The sequence below is a fragment of the Mytilus californianus genome, unplaced genomic scaffold (assembly GCF_021869535.1).
Source record: "Mytilus californianus isolate M0D057914Y unplaced genomic scaffold, xbMytCali1.0.p SCAF_2, whole genome shotgun sequence".
Lineage (NCBI taxonomy): Eukaryota > Metazoa > Mollusca > Bivalvia > Mytilida > Mytilidae > Mytilus > Mytilus californianus.
In genome coordinates, this window is record NW_026262668.1 from 127594665 (window position 1) to 127608029 (window position 13365).

The 13365-nt window shown below is 33.1% G+C and overlaps 1 protein-coding gene across 2 annotated transcripts in view; it reads left to right on the top strand.

The window, feature by feature from the left end:
* LOC127730967 (RING finger protein nhl-1-like) overlaps window positions 1-13365 on the top strand; it is a 29329-nt gene that overhangs the window by 10494 nt on the left and 5470 nt on the right. Inside the window, exons 1-2 of one of the 2 annotated variants that reach the window (XM_052239604.1) lie at window positions 5458-5772; window positions 7763-7864. The gene's annotated coding sequence lies outside the window, so the exon portion shown is untranslated. Of the gene's footprint in view, window positions 1-5457; window positions 5773-7762; window positions 7865-13365 lie in introns of those variants that run through there. The other variant, XM_052239605.1, reaches the window with a different exon arrangement.

A 13365-nucleotide genomic window follows, 5' to 3' on the forward strand; every position in this document is an offset into this window, starting at 1 on the left:
TACAGATCCATAAACTTGAATCAAACATCTTAGACCTCCAGTACAGATCCATAAACTTGAATCAAACATCTTAGACCTCCAGTACAGATCCATAAAAAACAATCAAACATCTTAGACCTCCAGTACAGATCCATAAACTTGAATCAAACATCTTAGACCTCCAGTACAGATCCATAAACTTGAATCAAACATCTTAGACCTCCAGTACAGATCCATAAACTTGAATCAAACATCTTAGACCTCCAGTACAGATCCATAAAAAACAATCAAACATCTTAGACCTCCAGTACAGATCCATAAACTTGAATCAAACATCTTAGACCTCCAGTACAGATCCATAAAAAACAATCAAACATCTTAGACCTCCAGTACAGATCCATAAACTTGAATCAAACATCTTAGACCTCCAGTACAGATCCATATAAAACAATTTAATTTTTTTCTGGCTTAGCTTATAATAAAAATGAAAATTGTGAAGCAAAATTGAGAAATTTCATCTACGAGGCGCTGCAAATTGAACACCATATAGAATTTGGTAACGTCCATAGATTTAGGAAAATTGGGTGGAATAGAGCCAAACCAATTGTGGCGCGTTTCATTTACCGACGCGACCTCTCATGCGTTCTCCAAAACGCATTTCGCCTCAAGGGAAAGCTATTTGGTATAAATGAACAATTCCCAGCTGAAGTTGAAGCTCGCCGTAGGAAACTCTATCCTGTTATGAAACAGGCGAAGCGAGAAGGAAATCAGGTGTCATTGGTACGGGACAAACTATTCATTAACGGAGAACAATTCGCAACCACCGAACAAAATAATATAGTGATCAGCACAGAGGGCATCCGAATGGAGGGTTCAAAGACATAATGATGACCCAAGCAAATACTAACGATCGACCTTAAAAACGATAAAGATCTGGTTCAAGCCCAAGTAGTGAATCAACTCTCCTATAGGAATGCCATGGAGACCATAACCAAAATTTTACAGATGTAACTTTTAACTATAATGATACTCTAAAGACTTCTAAAATTGTCCAAATTAGAAGTGATATAAATATTTTGTGTCTAAATTGTTGTGGTGTAAAAAAAGATTGAACTATCCTGAATTTCGATCATTGTTGAATAATAACGATATAATTTGTTTAGTTGAAACAAAAACTGACGATATAGATATTATTGATTTACCAGGTTATGAATTTAAAATGAAAAATAGAAAGAAAGTGTCGAGAAATAGGTCAGGTGGGATTACTTTAGGATACAAATTAACTAGCAAATAAAATTAAAATATTAACAACTGACAGTCAGTTTGTTCTTTGGTTCAAAGTATCATCAGACTTAATTAGTATTGACGATGATATAGTTTTTGGTATAGTATATATTCCTCCGGAATACACAAATTACTCATCTCAAGATGCTTACAGTCAGTTAGAAAATGAATACATTTTTATTTCTAATACTTATAAATATGTGTCATTGCTTGGAGATTTCAACGGACGAACAGCAGACGACGACGATTTTGTTATTATACATAATGATAAACATACAAATAATCTAACAGATTTTATAGAAAATTTAGTGTATATGCTTGACGAATTAAATATTCTAAAGAAAAGAAACTCTTTGGACAAGGTCAAACATGGATACGGAAAACGTTTGTTAGATTTATGTAAAGGAAACAATTTATTTATTGTAAATGGTCGAATTTGTAAAGATAGACAGTATGGTAAATTAACATGTAGAAATAGCAGCATTGTAGATTATTGTATTAGTAGTGCTGAGTTGTTAAAATAATTTACTAATTTTCATGTACTTGATTTTTGTACTTTATATTCTGATGTTCATTCCCCATTAGAGATAACTTTGACGAGCACTAAACAAGCTGTTGAAAGCAATCAGTGTTTAAACGTTGGAACAGATAAATGTGACCGTCCGGAAAATATCAAAAAGTGGGACAAGGATAAAACTTGGGATTTTCAAAATGGGATCATGAGATGTGGAAGTGGTTTACGCTCTAATTGAAGAGATTGATAAAGTTGAAGCAAATATGAACAAAAATAAATTGAACCTGATTGTTAATAACATGTGTGGCTTATTCTTGGACTCTGCCAGGGCAACATTTGGGGTATTAAACTAAGACTAGTGGTTCGAAGAAATATAAAAAGAATCCTGTAAAATTGGATAAAGAATGGTTTGACAGTGATTGTAAATTTGCTAGCCAAAATTATCGCAAGCTCAAAAGAAAATTTAAGAATAACAGTTCAGAACAAAACCGCCAAATTATGAAATCTTCGGAGAAGCAATACAAAAAGACTTTAGATTAAGTAATTAGTGCACATAGAAAGAAAATGGCTAAAAAAAATTAACATATTGAGATCCAAAAAAAAAAAGAGACCAACCCGACATCCCTATTACCAAATTGTTCGATTTTTTCAAAAACTTGAACGCCGCCCCAGATGATGAAGAAAACATAAATATTCCAACTCTAAACCCAAATGATGTTGACAGGCTTAATGAAAATTTAAACACGAGAATTTCAAAAGAGGAAATTCTTAAGGGCATTAAAAACCTGAAAAATGATAAAGCATTCGGGGATGATCGTATAATAAATGAATATATCAAGTCGACAGCTGGTTTATTCATTGAATTATACGAAAAATTATTTAACATTATATTTCGCACTGGTATTATTCCTGACAGTTGGCTGGTTGGTTACATTAAGCCTGTTTATAAAAATAAAGGTAGAAAGTTGGACCCCAAAAATTTTAGACCTATTACCATTTTGAGTTGTATGGGGAAACTTATACCGCAATTTTATGCGAGCGACTATATAAATCTTTTCTCCGAAGAATTTCTGATTTTAAACGAAAACCAATGTGGTTTTAGAAAGAGTTATTCGACAATTGATAATTTGTTTGTAATTCATTCATTGTTTGAAATTTTAAAATTAAAAAAGAAAAAAATATTTTGTGCATTCGTAGATTTTGAAAAAGCGTTTGACACGATTTGGCGAGATCCACTGTGGTACAAAATACTTTTAAATAATATGAATGGATGTATGTTTGATGTCCCGGTAATTGTAAATACGTAACAAGGTACTAAGTCATGTATTTCATATAACAATTCCATTTCTGATTTTTCCCATGTAGTAACGGGGTTAGACAAGGCGAAAATTTATCGCCTTTTCTTTTTTCATTATTTTTAAATGCTCTTGATTCATATTTGCAAACCTGTAATATAGAGGGTCTAAAATCAGTGTCAACAGAGTTTGAAGAAAAACTTGACATATTTTTAAAACTTTTTATCATTTAGTATGCTGATGATACTGTTTTGATGGCCGAATCCGCAACTGAACTCCAAAAACTTTTAGATTGTTTTCTAGATTACACAGATTTATGGAGGCTGAAAGTTAATGTTGATAAAACAAAGGTCGTGGTTTTTTTCAAGAAGACGACCATCATGTTATTTTCAATTTTTCTTTAATGATAAAAAACTGGACATCATTGATGAATTTAACTACTTGGGTATAGTTCTTACAAGAACAGGCAATTTTGATAAAACAAAACAGTTCAATGTAGAAAAGGCTACTAAGGTTCTTTACGAAGTGTTAAAACTCGGTCGTCTACATAATCTTTCTATATGTAGTCATTTGGATTTATTTGATAAAATGGTGAAACCAATATTACTGTACGTTTGTGAAGTATGGGGTATTGGAAATAATGACATAATTGAAAGGGTATATCTAAAATTTTGCAAATTATTATTAAGTCTGAGAACATCAACACCCTCCTACATGATTTATGGGGAGCTTGGGAGATATACTATAGACTTGGACATAAAAACTAGATTGATTTCATTTTGGGGGAAGTTAAACTCTGGTAAAGAGACAAAACTATCATATACTTTATATAAATTGTGCTATCACATGTCTATTAATGACAATGTGAAGTTTTCATGGTTAAACAGAATAAAGACTATTCTAAGTGAATGCGGTAATATAAATGTGTGGGAAACGCAGTCATTTATGAATTGTAAATGGTTTTAGAGTTTCATTCATCAAACTCAGACTTCAAGATCAGTTTGTACAAGTCTGGCATTCTTTGCTTGAAAACTCACCAAAAGCACTAAATTACAAACTTTTTAAAGATTATTTTGAAAAAGAAGATTATTTTGAAATTCTTGAGAACAAACTATCTATTGATTTGTGTAGATTTAGGACCACAAACCACAAGCTCCCTATTGAACAGGGTAGATGGAATAATATAGTTAGAAACAATAGACTTTGTCTTCTAGTTCTATGTAATAAACATGATATTGGCGATAAATTTCACTACATATTAGAATGTAAATACTTTGAAGAAAACAGGAAACAATGTATGTTACATTATTATTTTAAAAATGCAAATATTATTAAATACAAGCAGATTATGTCTTCAAAAAACAAATCAGAATTGATCAAACTCTGTAAATTTATAAAGATTATCAACACAGGTATGTGTGCTCCTGGCTAAATGTACTTCATATATTGTCTTAGCCATTGTTTTGTTGTTCTGTCTTATTGTAAATATTGTACATAAATGTCTTCTCTATACATATGTATATGGTTTATTGATTGATTGATTGTTGATTGTTGGTTGCTAAACGTCCAGTGGCAAATATTTCATACATATTCCAGGACGAGAACAAGTTAACAATAAATACAATAGGTAGGTTCTGTAAAAGAAGCGTCCGGGATTAAGGTCGGAGAAATTTAGACTGCCACGAGAAATAAGGGTTTATTGGATAGGGACAGAAATTTAGCCTTGCAACAGGTCGCCTACGGACCCCTCAAAGAGTTGTTGCAAGGGTTCTTAACGTGCAAAGAGCGTTGCACTCTCTTTACACGAGGCATCGGATTTAACGTCCCCATCCTGTCCGGACGTGGCTGCAAATTTGTACATCCCGCACAGCCAAACGGACGCCCCACTTTGGCGAGGGTTTTAATGCCGGTCGGAGGAAGACCAATGGTGACCATACTTCTATACCCCAGTCACCCAGAGCCGGGGGGGGGGGGGGGGGGGGTTATTGAGAATAAAGATATTAAGAATAATTTATTATTGTCTTCAATAAACACTGATTGTAATTGACTGGTTCAGTTTGTTTACTTTGTTAACTGTCTCATTTGATGTAACTCCTTCGTGTTTTAAAGGGTGTACTCCAGTTGATTCTTTCAAGTTTCATTAACGAAAAGAGAAACATTTCTTTGGGTTTGGTTTGTCGTCTGGTGCGAATATTTTTGAAACATACAGTCCTAGTAACATTATGGTGTCTATTTTTGAACTAGGTGTTTCAGATTTCTCGTATATCAATCAACCTTTACATTGTAAGTGACGAACACGTTTCATATAGAGCCTCAAAGTGTAGCTGTGATGCCAAAAAAGCAACTGCGTATGATCATATGATGTGCGTTTATAAATATCTCAATTGTTTACTAACACAGTAGTATAGTCTTCATCCTCATCTTAATACGTTTCGGTTGTAATTTTCTAATTAGTTTGAATATAAACCTGCTAAATCTGTAGACCTGGTCAATTTTACATAGAAATACGTGTGCTGGCATGGCATTATGTTGATAAAAAATGCTATTGGGAAATCGGTGATTTGGAATTCCTTTGTTACCTGAAGTTTGTATGTAACATTATCAAAACAGTATAATATATATGTGCGTGCTTTATGAAAAGATGCAAACGATGATAAGTGTGCAATGTTAAATAGGATAATACATTAAAACTATTCACAGGTATGTTTGATTATGCATGAGATGAAAATTAAAAACAAATTCTTCTTGCATCAAATTAATATTAATTCCATGATAGTAAATTCATATTTTTGAATTTTACAACCTTCTAAGATTTCAACTATATTTCAATCTTTTAATATATTTTTAAAGCGTCGTCACCTTTTATGAAATTTTAGAAGGATTCAGTTTGCGAAAAGCGTTTTGGTTTCTGTATGATTTTTTTTTTCTATTTTGATGCAAAGCCCGCAAATATTTTGGCAGTATTTTTTTCACCCAGAAGATCACTTACATGAGTCATGCCTTTATTATAGTTTTTCACTAATTGGTTTAATTATAATTGACATTTTCACAACAAAGACGTATTTCCTTCTGTAACCATAGACTACAGTCATATATCCTGCTATGACGTGTAAGCACGTGCAGAAATAATTAATGATTGCGTAACAATTCTGCATCAATGAAATATTTGATCTGCTGAAAATATATCAAATATTCAATTCCATGGCGTCAGCATGGTCAGTAGAACGCAACGAAACACAGCTTATCCTATTCCAATATTATACATACTGAACCATCGGAAATTGATTATGAAACCATTTACACACTAAACCATCATTGCAGAACGTTTAAATTAAACCCATTGCTAGATTGATGTACAAGAGATTGAATCTGACAGTTGTTTTACTGGGGTTGAATCTGACAGTTGTTTAACTGGAGTTGAATCGAGTTGAATCTGACAGTTGTTTTACTGGGGTAGAATCTGACAGTTGTTTATGGTGGTTGAATCTGACAGCTGTTTTTCGGGGGTTGAATCTGACAGTTGTTTTACGGGGGTTGAATCTGACAGTTGTTTTTCGGTGGTTGAATCTGACAGTTGTTTTACTTCTATGATTTGTTTCAAAGTTGTTCTGTAATGCTTTGATTTCGAAAATTTCAAAACTGAAAATAACACTTTGTTATTTTTATGCGTCCGAAGCGCTTTCCTGAATTTACCTTCTTCAGGAACGATCGAAGCCAAATATTTGGTAGCCAAGGATGTATAAGACCTGAAACCAGTGAAGAGCTATATGACCAAATGGGACATAAAAATAATAATAGCCAAATCCATTTAATGTCATCTTTGTCTGAGGAAGTTGGAACCTTTGTTTCTTGATAATTTCTAATTTAGTTTATAAATAGGAGAGAAGATACTTATGAGACAATCAAAAACTGTAAGTCGAGGAAAAAAGCATTAACAAAAATACCAAACTCCAAGGTAAATTAAATAAGAATAAAGGAACAAAAAAAGATGAAAAAACAACAGCATCAAAAAACCGCTAGTCGAGGAAAAAAGCATTAATAAAAATACCAAACTCCAAGGTAAATTAAATAAAAGTAAAGAGACAAAAAAGATGAAAAAAACAACAGCAGTCACAATAAAGAGTAAAAAAAAATATGACAATATTTTTTTCTCGGGTATGCTGTATAAGCTTCTGTCTATAACTAAGGTTTAAAATCGCTTCATTAAATCATTTGATTAAAATAGAAAAGAGAGAGTGCATGCTATAGGTACACGTACTCGATATATCGAAGATATTGTCTTAAATAGACGTGGCTGTCAGTTTATATTCCCTTTTCATTGCTTCAGTTTTGTATGTGTATACTTTTAGCCTTAATTGGTATTATAATTATTGCATTTAATACCAGAACATGACGGGTTTACTTAATTTTTCCTCAGTCAGAAATTTCATGAGCATGATCTTGTGATGTTCTACAGTATTAAATCCTTAATTGGATTTGCCGTTATACCATCATTTAAAAAAATAAGGAGATGTGGGAAGATTGACATTGAGACATCTTTCCAATAAGAACGAAGATGTGAAGAATTGCAGGTCACTGTACGGACTTCAACAATGAGCAAAACCTAGACCGTATGTAAGGTGAATTAAACAAATAAGTTTGAAATGCGTATTTTTTTTTATTACTAACAGAGTACATTATATCATTTTAGAAACAGACCATATGCAAGGATATGCATAAGATCTGTAACAAAGCAGCAAAACCCCTCAGCCATCTGTCAGTCATCTTTACATATGAGGAATATCACTAGAATGTGAGTTATATTTTGAAATGCAATAATTATTTTCTATACTGCTTCATCATTAAATACTTGGTAGGAAAGCATTACCTCTCTGGTGATTTACCTACACTTTTAAAAAAACGTCGTTTTAAGGTCTTGGAACAGTAAATGGGCTATGAAACAGATTTAATGTGCTTTCTATAAAAACGTTCACCTATTTTGAAAGAATTCAATCAGTAATATTTCAGATGATAAAAGAGATAAATGCATTATTTTTTTTCGGTTTTCAGTTATAGTTCAATGAGCAAAAATGTATGCAAAATTTACCAAAATCTGTGACATAGCCCATTTACTGTAGCTTGACATTAAATAAGACAACATATATATATATAATCTAAGACGCATTGTAAAAGAACATGCAGGATTGGTACTTTAATCTAGATTTATACTTCAACTATACATCATTCGACGCCTACACTTGTATCACGGTTAACAAAGGGGAATTTGACATGACAGTTGCACGTGTAACACACCCGTTCTTCGTCTGTACTACAGAATGTATTTATTATAAAAGTATTTCACTGAACTATTTATCCTTGGTGTAAAGATTGTTCTCAATCTTTCTTACAATACCTTTATTCTGTAGATATTTATTCTATTCAATAGCTTTTCGAAATACATTAGCCGCCAGGTTTTCTAAATAAAATAACAACTAAACTACTATTTTAAGAAATAGAAATTATTATTATTACTATAAATTACTACAAGGAATGAAAGTACAATATGTTTAACGGTTTTCTGTGATTTTCGTGCGTGAAGTATTTACCTATTAAGTTTCTGTAAAGATGAGTTCAAATTCGTTTTGCTATTCGGAAAATCCCCTTTTTATAATACTTAGCACGCCTTATCCTTGCGCGTAAGAAAATAGGTCGCTACTGGTCAAGGTTAATCATATAAATCACTGTCAATACATACGTAAATATTGGATTATAAAGAAAGCAATCACGATTTCATACGTCTCGACACCGATTTATCAATATAAAGCATATAAACACAAGTAACTAAAGAAATGTAGGATTAATAACAAGTTAGAAAACAAAGATGTTATTCGAATGCCACATGTTGGCAGAATTTCGTAACGCTAAATCGGCAACTGCCAATTTTGCCGGGAACAACGTTACGTTAACACAAAGGTAAAACCGCGTTATTGAATGTTCACAACACTGCCCTCCGTAAAAATAGAATTTCGTCTTGAAATTTAAATAATTGCGAAATATTAAATCATTAGATACAATTAAACAAAATCTAAACAAGCACCTGCTATCTCAATAGAATATTAAAATTAAGAAAATTTGTTTTTGTCAATGTTGACTAGATCACGAATATATCACAATTCTTGACACGTATAATAATAAAAGTGTACCAATGATATATAAAACAATATACATATAAATAATGTCAACAATTTTGTAGTTTTGTGTCTTTCAATATAATAAATAAACTGTTTATAAAATTTTCAATGTTTTCTTTGTCCAACAACTTCACTGTATTATTGGTTCGTCTCTTTTTGTCTTTCTTTCTGTATCCTCTTCTGTTCTTTTTTTTTTCTTTATGTGTCCTCTTCTGTTCTTTTCTCTTTCTGTGTCCTCTTCTGCTCTTTTCTTCCTTTTTCTCCAATCTTTTTGTGTGTCTTGAGTTACCTGTTTTTCATTCTCATGTTCTTTCTTAGTTTGGTCTAAATCTGTTTTACGGAAACTTTCTTTCAGTTGACTTATTTTTTCCACCTGACAGAAAAAGTTTCCATCCTCTTTTTTAACTGAAACATTTACAATTTCTTCCGTAACTGGAATATTTTGATTTTCTTCTGTTACTGGAACATTCACAATTTCTTCTGTAACATTTACATTTTCTTCTGTAACATTTACAGTTTCTTCTGTAAAATTTATATTTTCCTCTGTAACATTTTCATTTTCTTCTGTAACATTAACGTTTTCTTCTGTAACATTAACAATTTCTTCTGTAACATTAACATTTTCTCCTTTAACATTTACATTTTCTTCTTTAACATTCACATTTTCTTTTGTAATATTAACGTTTTCTTCTGTAACATTTACATTTTCTTCTGTAACATTAACATTTTCTTCTGTAACATTAACGTTTTCTTCTGTAACATTTACATTTTCTCCTTTAACATTTACATTTTCTTCTGTAATATTAACATTTTCTTCTGTAACATTAACGTTTTCTTCTGTAACATTAACAATTTCTTCTGTAACATTAACATTTTCTCCTTTAACATTTACATTTTCTTCTTTAACATTCACATTTTCTTTTGTAATATTAACGTTTTCTTCTGTAACATTTACATTTTCTTCTGTAACATTAACATTTTCTTCTGTAACATTAACGTTTTCTTCTGTAACATTTACATTTTCTCCTTTAACATTTACATTTTCTTCTGTAATATTAACATTTTCTTCTGTAACATTAACGTTTTCTTCTGTAACATTTACATTTTCTCCTTTAATATTTACATTTTCTTCTGTAACATTTACATTTTCTTCTTGCAAGAGCTCAGGCAACATCTGGACATCGACCTTGTCCGTCTGTGTACCCTTATAACTTGTACTGGTAATATTTCCTATATGTACATGCATGTCCTGCGTACTTGCTACCATGGGTTTTCTGTCATCGGCCATTACCGGCTCTACCATTGAATCTCTGATTGACAGGAACTCACTTCTTTCCGCTTCTTTGTCAATGATAAGCCCAGAATTGGTGTCCTTTACTCCGACTCTGGCTTCTCTATCAGTTTGTCTCTTAGTCTCACATTCAATCCGCTGACCATTAAACTGTAAGCCTTGCATAGGATTGATTGTGATATTCATTTCATCAATTAGGTCACAACCTAATAACATGTTATCTCCAATGGGTGCTACATAAACTGGCCATTTGAAGGTTTCACTTCCCAGATTAACTTCCACCTCTGTAATCCCTCTTGTTGTCAAGTTCTTACCGGCCTCAGCAACTACCAAATTTCTTGCTGCTCTCCTTAGTTTTGGCCGTTTACTCCCAGGAATCTGATTATACAACTTCTCACTTAGAACCGTCACCTCTGCTCCAGTGTCAATAACTGCATTCGTCACAATCTTGTTAATGACCACTGGAACTGTAATGCTAGCTGCTGTCACCCGAGCAATGATAATATTTCCTTCTATCCCGTTGATCGGTTCTGCACTACCCATTACCTCCTTTGGTGTGTTCTCTGGTGTGTTCTGTTGTATCTCCTTAGACTCCTCAAACAACATCTCTAGGCTTAAATCTAGGTCCCGTATATCTAGGCTATCTTCTTCAAATGATCTCTTTATATAAGCTGTATTCACTGATTTTTTCGGTTCAACCAAATGCTCTTTCATTTGGCAATGTTTCTCTTCATATTTCAAATTATTCTCTTTAACTTTTTCTTTACCATGTTTAGGGGCTGACACTTGGCCGATAGTCTCAACCCTTAGCAGTTTAAAGACTCTTCATTTTGGTTTTGACTCCTTTCATTATTCCATATAAAACCACTTCTGTTTTCTTTATGATAGGGGCTTCTCTTTTCTTTTGGACAATTTCGTATGTAATGGCCTTCCTCATTACAGTTAAAGCATCTGGAATTCTTCATCTTGGTCGTATGGTCTTTATACACTTGCTTATTTTGCCCTGGACTACTGTCATACTCCTGTTGTGTATAGTACTTTGCCATTTCTCTTTTAATGGTTGTCTCTAGTGACTCCGAAATTCCTCTTTCAAACTGAGTCATTCTTTCTTCTGTAACAAATCTTTTCCCTCCTACTTTTCTGACCTCTATATCTTCGGACCCGCAATCATTTCTATAAATGTCCTCTGTTGTACCAAGCTGACGGATGTTTCTATCTCTTGTACCTCTCTTATATGTTTCATACAGGGTAACTTGGTGTATTGCCTCTGTTATGCTGGTTATCCTTTTTGTCAGTAGCTCAATAGCAATACTCTGGTCCGGCAATCCTCTAAGCATATACTCCACACTGAGTGTACTGTGTGTTGCTGTGTCAATTGTGGGGAAAGACTTCCTGACCAACATCTCGACCCTTGAAGCATACTCCTGAATTGTTTCTCTATCATACTTTCTCAGAGTATGAAGCTCTTGTCTGTATGTTTCCGGGTACCCATGATCTCCAAATCTATTTGACATGGCTGCACAAAGTGCTGAAAATGATCTTTTTGTCTCTGGTGTAAGAAATGAGGCATATACCATTGCTTCATCTTTAAGGGCTGTAACCAGTTCTATGGCTTTGGTTGATGGAGTCCAATTGTTCATTTCTGCAATCAATTCAAATTGCATCACATATGCATTCCATGGATCCTTTCCGTTATAGAATGGCACTCTTGTTCTGCGTCCATTATCATTAAATCTTGGAACTTCTGATGTATTGATATACTGTGGTCTACTGGGATGCTGCATTGGTAACAAGTTTGGCTCTGTGATTGGTTGATACTGTTGGAAATTTCTATTTTGAACTGGATATTGTGAAAAAATACTGTTCGGGGCTTTATTTTGTATATATCGGCTATTCTGTACTGTATTTTGCGAATAGTTACTTCTTTGCATTGTATTATGAGGATATGTGTTGCTCACAAATTGACTCTGAGTATACATGTTCTTGTTAAGAACTGGATTCTGTGAAATATTGCTGCTAACAATATCATGGTTTACATGGGTATGGGTACCAGCATATACATTTGGCTCTATATACTCTGTTGACTGGGTAATTGTGTTAACCAGATTTTGATTAGGGTTTGTTTGACTTGAACTTGGTAACGGAAGGCTGTTTTGTTGGGCTGTTCTCTTTAATTCAAAATTTTCATTCTTTAAGGCATCTAATTGTCTTCTTAATTGTGTGAGTTCATCACTATCAGAATTGGTTGATCTTGAAATTAAAGCGCTATCACTTCGACTTTGAGTTGGAACAAGGAACGGATTAGTGTTATTCTCAATTTCTTTACTTATAGCAGGTAAGTTGATAGTATGATCCATGGTACAAGGATTTTCATCAGTCAAATGAGTTATCTCCCTTTCTCCTTCATTAATTGAAGTAGGCAATATATTTGGATACTTATTTATTGTCTCCCCATTACTGAATTCAGGGATATTAAACCTTGCATTAAAATAATCATGAGAGTTTCTAGATTCCCCTGAAAAATGGGCCTCCATATTCCCAGATGATATGGCATGGTTGGGAATGGCTAAACTACTTGGTGGGTTTATTCCAGATCCCCTTCCTCTTCCCCTTCCTAAAGACATTGATCCCGTAGACATACTAGGTTGTCTATTTCTCAAATTATACATCTTACTTTTGACTGCTAAATGGAATCAAGAGTTTCAATTTACTAATCAACTTGGATTAAATTTTATCCTTGTTAATCTTGTGCTTTATTTTTAGAATTGTTCAACTTAGATGACTTTTTATCCTTGTTGAAATTGATAAAGAATTTCCTATGCCTTACTTTTA